The following is a 7,958-nucleotide window of genomic DNA, read 5'->3' as shown; positions in this document are numbered from 1 at the left end:
AACGGATATGGTAACTGAACAAAGCATATATACATATCTTATCAGAGGCGTACGCAGTCATTCCCAAGGGAGGACCCCAAGCGAAAATCAATGTATGTGTTCCCAAGGGAGGACCCCAAGCGGAACCAGAACATAACAGAGGTGTACACAATCAGTCCCGAGGGAGGACCCCAAGCAAACATCAGTGCACAAACAATTCAATGGCCCAAGATCAATACATAAATCATATTAGAACAAATCATATCATGTTATCAAATAGCTCTATATGAATGCATCTATACAAAGCATCAAAATACAATCATACAATCCAACCATAGTTCACTAAGCATGGTGGAGCACTCAAGCAGGAAAAGACTCCTTAAACATAGAGCTTACTGTTGAAGCTTTACCGATTTGCTCACTTGTAACACAAGTTACCTATTTAGCTCCAAAGGAAATCCAAAGACACTCAGTCCCTAGGCACATCTAGAGGGGGAATTCAAAACAAAAATCAATAAAATGATATAATGCCATGTAATTTACACAAGGCATATATTTTATTGCATACTTTCATTTCTTAACATTTTTGCCAATTATATGCAATACACAAGTCAAGACCATACTTTCATAAATTCTTTTATTAGACCGTTTTAAGGATGATTACATGAACCACAAGCACCCTCATGGTTTCATACCCACATAGAGTCCTAAAATTACCCAACCAAGCTTCTAAAATATCATTGTATAGTTTTTAACATTTCTTAGCCCCTCAAAGCCTACATGGCCGAAACCACAACAAGGAAAAGCTAGGGATTTGCATCAAATAATTGACACAACCAATAGTTCCTAGAATCCACACTTAGTCCCTAATTGTTTATATATTTTCATAACAATTTTAAGCCTAACTTTGCCTATTTTTGTTCACAAGGCTGTTGCAACACATACAAAGGAGTTAAGGTGCTTCTCATTATGTCTTAAATTATTTAACTTCAAAATCATATTAAAACCATGCATTAGGACCTAACCACATCATCAAAATAATTTGTAACATAATCATCCCTAGTTAGACCCTATTGGTCGAAATTCACAAGGAGTGTTTCCAATGGATTTTCCACTTGGTATTCTCACTTTAATACCTAAATCTCAACATACACATACATACAAACCTGCACAATTATTTAATTCAATTTTTTTATTAAACCTCCATTCATAAATTATGCAGTTATATTTTTGCACTCTAAACCCCCAAAAACCCATCATGGCCGAAATCTAAGTAGTGGCCTAGGGGAATTTTTTTCAATTTTTCCAACTCATCATCATGCTTGTTTGACACTATATCATCATATAACACACTAATACTTCATAAATTTCAAGCTTCCATTTCATAAGTTCTCCACAAAATATGCTCATAATATTCAAAACTTAAACCATGAAAATCAAACCATTAGACTGAGGATTTCTTACCTCAAATCGCTTATCCAAGGTCCCAGGAACAAAACCCAAGCTTGGCTCCACTCAAAAATCAACTTCTCTCACTAGGATGAATAGTGACCAAATTTTCAGGAGGAGAGCTCCCCGCACAAGCATTTTCATCCACCACAAATGGGTGGAATGGATTCCTTGAATGATTTACTATCAATTTCGTGTAATGGACTTTTGCATTTGGATGATTGAGTGATATATCAAAGAAAAGGAAAGGAAACCTAAGCTTGGTTTCTATGGAGGAAAGAAGACAGAGACAAATGCGCAGGAGGAAGAAGAAAATAGAAAGGGTCACGTTTCTAGTCGTTTATTTTAAGTTACTTTTAACTGGGTAACTGCTTATTTATCTACACACCTCCATTTAATACCAAACTTTACCCAATGAACTAGAATATTTTTTTAGTCATATTTCTAACTTTACTTTTCCATTCTGAGTAATTTTTCCTACACACAATTTTATCCCGAAAATCTCATTGACTGTACTTTTTTCCTCAAAAGGAACCCTAATTTATTTAATTAGATCTTTTACTTAATTTAACCATTTATGATGATTAAATATTTAATCGCATGCCCTTTTCTAATTAAATGGGTTAGGGGTATTATAGAGGCCTCTCCAATGGAAGTCCCCAACGACAATAATCTACTGACAAGAGATACATGTATAATCCAACATACACCAAACAACATGTTAACATGCATGATCATATTATAGCACATATCATTACAATCAAAAACTTCCAACCACTACCTCATTGGGTATGATGAAGCACACACAGGGATTAACCCCGGTACAAAGGGTTTACCTCTTTGAAGCTCCCAAGCTTGGTAGCTTCAATCACAAGTTACCTCACAATTTTTTCTTCAACAAAGAAATGCCTACAATACGTGATCATTTCAACAATTATAAAGTGCCACATGATAACTCAATTAGTTATCCAATTAATCACACAACAAAGTAAGTCATCACTTACCAAAATCCTTATGGTCAAGGACCAAAGACAATCCAAAGAACTTCAAGAGTTAGTCCTCTACGATCGTATTCAAGGGAGGCAACCTACATTGATCACACAATTCATGATCAATTCCAAACTTGATTACATAAGCCAAATAACAAAGCAATAACTCCACACTAAATGACCCTACCCTCGGCTTGCAAGGCCAAAAATACCTCCCAAGGTGTTTTGATTACAACCAAAAATTTCTATGGTTTTATTCTATTTCAAACCATTAATCCATCATTTAAGTGTATTCAATTAGGTTTCCAACAACAACCATTCAATTCATCCAACAACCAATTCATGTCTTCATAAATTCACTAACTTTTTTAACATCATTTTTCAAGACTAAGTGTCAACTTTTTCACTTAAATTTTTATTGCATAATCATGATTTAGACACCAAACCAAGCATTCAATTCTAAAGACATACCATTATTTAAGTCTCACAACTACCATTTCCAACAAAGCCCTAATAAATGCTCATAAATTCTGATCTCCACCAATGTCCAAAGAAATTTGAAATGCTTACCACAAATATGTTCACAAGTAACCCAAGAAGGAATCCTAAGCAAGAAATCAAGCTTTCCAACAACATTTTCACCTCCAAAAATTCATGAGACTCGCGGCCTTCCAAGGGAGATAAGTCACTCCACAATGCTTTGCCGAACCATAGGTCAAAAATACTATGTTTATGAAGTTTTTATGATAACAAAGCACCAACATAGCTCAACATGAAAGCTCTCAATGAAAGGCATGGCAACAAGTTCTAAAAGGCACGAAAAGCTTATAACAAAGTGTAAAGTTGAAGAGAAGACTCAAATATGCAAAGTCAAAGCTCAAGTAAAAGTTTACAAGCTAAAAGGATACTAGAAGACTCAAACTATGAAGACAATGAAGACTTATGCACTTACTGTTTATATAGTTCTTATCTAAGTCATAGAACTTATAATATTGAGTTTTTATCTTAGGAAGTGCAAAACTAAACCATAAACTCATATAGGTGACACATATTCACTTTGATCATGCATACAATGTTCACACATATCAAGAGTTGTTATGTGTAAGAACCCGCACCATTAAATTATAATTTTAAAAATTAAATAAGAATTAAATGAGGATTATTAAATGAAAGATTTAATTATTTTAAGTCAATCAATTTAAAGCACATTTTTGAGAAAAACAAGTCAATGTTGTGTGTTTCGCGGTAATAATGTAGTGGCCAGAATTACCCGAAACTTCAAGATAATTATTGATTATTATTACATAATTTTTATGGAGTGAAAATGACAATAAAATATTTATGTTAATATTAGTAGGAAAATTTAATTATCTAAATTAAATCATTTTTCTATGAAAAGTGGGGATACTGCGTGTTTTGCGGTAAAATGCAAGAAGACAAAAGAATCGTAAACTTAATAGAAATCAATAATGATTTTAGGAATTATTTCATAATTTAATATTTGAGGTTTGATAATTAGAAGAAAGTTCTAATTATTTATATTATGTCACCTTTCGGTGAAAAATAAGAATACTGTGTATTTCGCGATAAAGATGTGTAGCGAAATTAGCCGAAAACTTTGAAATAAACTAATAATCATTATACATAAAAGTTAGGGAATTAAAAATGGTAACAAATGCCTAAGTTAAGTTAAGGAGATAGTTAATGTAAAAAATAAGTGAATATGTTATCAAAAAAAAAAAAAAAAAGTGAATAAATGTATACTAGGGTTAGAGAACTCATTTAAATGACTTAGACTTAGCCTTTTTCGTTCCCATTGATAAACCCTTGGTTTACCATATTTTTAGGCTAAATTACATAAAGATTATATGGTAGATTGCATGGAAATCAAGGTGTTATTGATAAAATAATAAAGATTTAAAAATTGAGCAAACGTTTTGATATCTTGCTTGTTTTGAAGGTAAATCCACAAGATTTGGTGCTAAGAAGTGATAAAGGGATCATAACAAAAATTTGAAGCCCAATCTGCAGGATCTCAGAGGAAAAAAAGGAAACAAATATGATTTGATTGAGAATAGATAGAGATCCATGGGGAGATTTGATGAGGAATTAAACAAAGATGTGGTTTCTAAGGTTATAAATAGGAAGCTTGGGGTCAATGGAATAAACCAATTCACCAATCCAGAGAATTACACAGAGACTTGAGGGAGGAATCCTGTTGCGGAGCGTTGGAGCACCGAGGAACCAAGTCAACATCACACCAATGGAGGCTTGGGGTTCTCTTTTCTTTATTATTTCTTTTGAATTCAGTATGCTAGGCTAGACTTTTATGTAGTTAAGGGTAGATGGAACCCAACTGAATCGTATGTCTTGAATTAAATTATTCCTGAATTCTTTTCTTTTTATAACTGAATAAATTTATCCGTCTTTAATGCTTTCTATGAGTTTGCTCCTTATAGATTGATTTAGGGGAATTTTATCACAATAGGGATGTTGGTGCATGAACCCTGACTTGGTAAATTTATCATAATCCTTGTGATCTAGGGATAGATATAGGGTAATTGTGCAATCTTTAAATTCTTGATCTTAATGCATGTTTTCTTGGGGAATAATCGGGGAACTAGAGTTCTCTCAAAATCACATAGATTTAGGATAACAAGGAATTGAGCCCTAATTAACTTAGAAAGAATTGATTGGCATTATATTAAGAATGGATTCTTGACAATTTAATTCATTTCATATAGAAGAGATTGGGGGGAAGTCGAAACCTTAACTACGCTTGTTTTTAAATTTTTAATCAATCATGTTTTCAATTGCTTTCTAATTTTGAATTTTAATATGCATGTTATTAATTGTTTTTAATTTCACTTCTCTTCATCTCAATCTTTGTTGTCCAACTAAATCGTTGTTAGCGAACTAGTGCTTGAAAACCAATCCTCATGGGAACGATGTCGTACTCAGTACATTTTTATTACTTTTACGACCGGTGCACTTGCCGAAGTCGCAACAAGTTTTTGGCGCCGTTGCCGGGGATTAGATACTTCAACATTATCAGTAACTAAAAACTGTTTAGATTGGACGTTTTAAATTTCTGTATTATTTTTTTTTTAATTTTTAATTTTATTTATTTTTTACTTTTTTATTTTTATTTTTTTAAATTTTTTAAATTTTTTTGCATAATTCAGCATTTTCTGCATTATAATTTTTTGTTTAAATTTTCTGTTTCCTGTTTTCTGCCTTTTCTGTTTTTCTGCATAATCTTTTACTCTTAGTTTATGCGAGCGAGGTACTGTTAACCTACGATCCTTGCAGTTTGATCCTGAGATAGAAAAGACAGCCAAAAGACTTAGAAAAAGCTCAAAAGAAAGAAAAGCAAAAGATGCATCAAGTTCAACAGAACCGAAGGAAGAAACAATGGCTGACAACAACTACTTCAAAATCCTCTGAGAACGTTGGGAGATTACATGACTCCAACCCGAGTTCCGCAGACGACAAGTATTGTTAGACCCAATGTGGAAGCTAACAACTTTGAGCTCAAGCTAGCACTGCTACAACTGATTCAAAGAGATCAGTTCGCTGGAGGAAGCACCGAAGACCCCTACAGTCATCTAGATAATTTCTTGCTCTACTGTGACACCTTGAAGATGAATGGAGTCTCACGTGACGCTATCTTGCTCAGACTCTTCCCATGCTCACTGAAGGAAGAAGCAAGAGGGTGGTTGCGATCACTGCCTCAAGGAAGCATCACCAACTGGGATGATTTAGCGACCAAGTTCTTGGTCAGATTCTTCTCAGCTTCAAAGATGACAAGGCTCAAATCAGATATCACTTCTTTTGAACAAAAAGAAAGTGAATCCTTGTACGAGGCATGGGAAAGGTTCAAAGGACTGCTCAGGAAGTGTCCACAACATGGCTTTGAAGCTTGGGAGAAATGACGGATTTTCTTCCAAGGAATGATGCCTAGTACAATAACCTTGGTTAATGCTGCATCAGGGGGATCATTGAAAACAAAAACTCCAGAGGAAGCGCTGGAATTGTTGGAATCTTTAGCCTCTCAGAAGTTCGATAATGCTCCCGTCTCACAAAGGAGTGCGGGAATCATGAAGCTTGACGGCAACGATGCTCTGTTGGCCCAGAATGAACAAATATTGCAAATAAATAAGAAACAACAAGCATAATTAGATGTTCTTACAAAACAATTTTCTAATTCTCAAGTTTCTTCTGTTAATAATTCGCAAGTTACTTGTGGTATTTGTGCAAGTACTCATGCTACTGAAGATTGTGATTTCATTAAAGCACCTGAAACTGCTGAAGTCAACAAACTCTGGTATGATCAGAAAAACCAGAGTAATCCTGGGAGGAACCAGTATGAGAATGACTACAATCAAGGGTGGAGGAATCAGAATCAACATCCAGGGTTGAGTTACAAATCCAACCATCAGCTCAATCCTCCTTTTCCAGTACAACCACCTCCTCCACAACAAAGCAACACGTCTGAATGGAAGAAAGCCTTCATACAACTCTCTAAGACCACTTCAGACTATACTCAAAGTGCAAATGCTTTCAGAGAAGACAGATCTGCTTTCATGCAAGAGGCTAGATCAACACTCCGGAATCAATAAGCTTCCATAAGAAATCTTGAAACTCAAATTGGTCAGTTGTCAAGACAGATTTCTGAGAGAGCTCATGGTACTTTTCCAAGCAACACAGTTGTCAATCCAAGAGAGCATTGCAATGCAATCACCACTAGGAGTGGGATAGTCATTCAGCCTATAGAGAAGCAGCATGAAGAAAAGAAGAAGGATGGAGAAGCATCAGTTGAAGAAGAGAAGAAAGAAAATGCAAAGGATACTATTGAAGTTGACAAGAGCAATCCTGAAAAAGTTGAAAAGAAACTATTTAAGTGGGAAAAGAAGAAAGCTTTAGAAAGGCAAGACAAGCCTTTGGATCTCTCCCTATATGCTCGAATCCCTTATCCTCATAAATTAAAGAAAGAGATTCAGAAGCAGCAGCATTCAAAGTTTCTAGACATATTCAGGAGGTTGTAGATCAACATTCCTTTTGCTGAAGCTTTAGAGAACATGCCCAATTATGCAAGGTTCATGAAGGATCTGTTATCAAGGAAGCGTAAGTTGCGGGAATGTGAGATAGTAAATTTGACGGAGGAATGTAATGCTATCATCCAAAAGAAGTTACCTACCAAAGTCAAGGATCCAGGGAGCTTCAGCATTTCATGCACTATAGGCAAAGTGGAAGTGCATAATGTCTTATGTGATCTTGGAGCTAGCATCAATGTCATGCCACTCTCCATGATGAAGAAGCTAGAGATTACCGAAGTGAATCCCACAAGGACGATAGTGCAACTGGCTGACTGCTCTTCAAAGCAAGCTTATAGCATCATTGAGGATATACTGGTACAGGTAGACAAATTCATCATCCCTGTTGATTTTGTCATCCTTGATATAGAGGAAGATGCCACAATTCCAACGATCTTCGGAAGACCCTTCTTGGAAACTTTAGGAGCGTTGATTGATGAACTTA

The 7,958-nt window shown here is 35.1% G+C and overlaps 1 non-coding gene across 1 annotated transcript; it reads right to left on the bottom strand.

Moving 5' to 3' along the window:
• Positions 1-6,226: 6,226 nt before the first annotated feature.
• LOC133286493 (small nucleolar RNA R71) lies at positions 6,227-6,333 on the bottom strand. The gene has a single exon (XR_009748129.1). It is a non-coding gene; the product is annotated as a small nucleolar RNA R71 (small nucleolar RNA).
• Positions 6,334-7,958: the final 1,625 nt, after the last annotated feature.

Source organism: Gastrolobium bilobum, unplaced genomic scaffold, assembly GCF_033153095.1.
Source record: "Gastrolobium bilobum isolate Gb01-03AN ecotype WA unplaced genomic scaffold, APGP_CSIRO_Gbil_v1 utg21582, whole genome shotgun sequence".
NCBI classification, from domain to species: Eukaryota; Viridiplantae; Streptophyta; class Magnoliopsida; order Fabales; family Fabaceae; genus Gastrolobium; species Gastrolobium bilobum.
The sequence above is the reverse complement of the archived record's forward strand: the minus strand, read 5'-3'. Positions and strand labels throughout refer to the sequence as shown.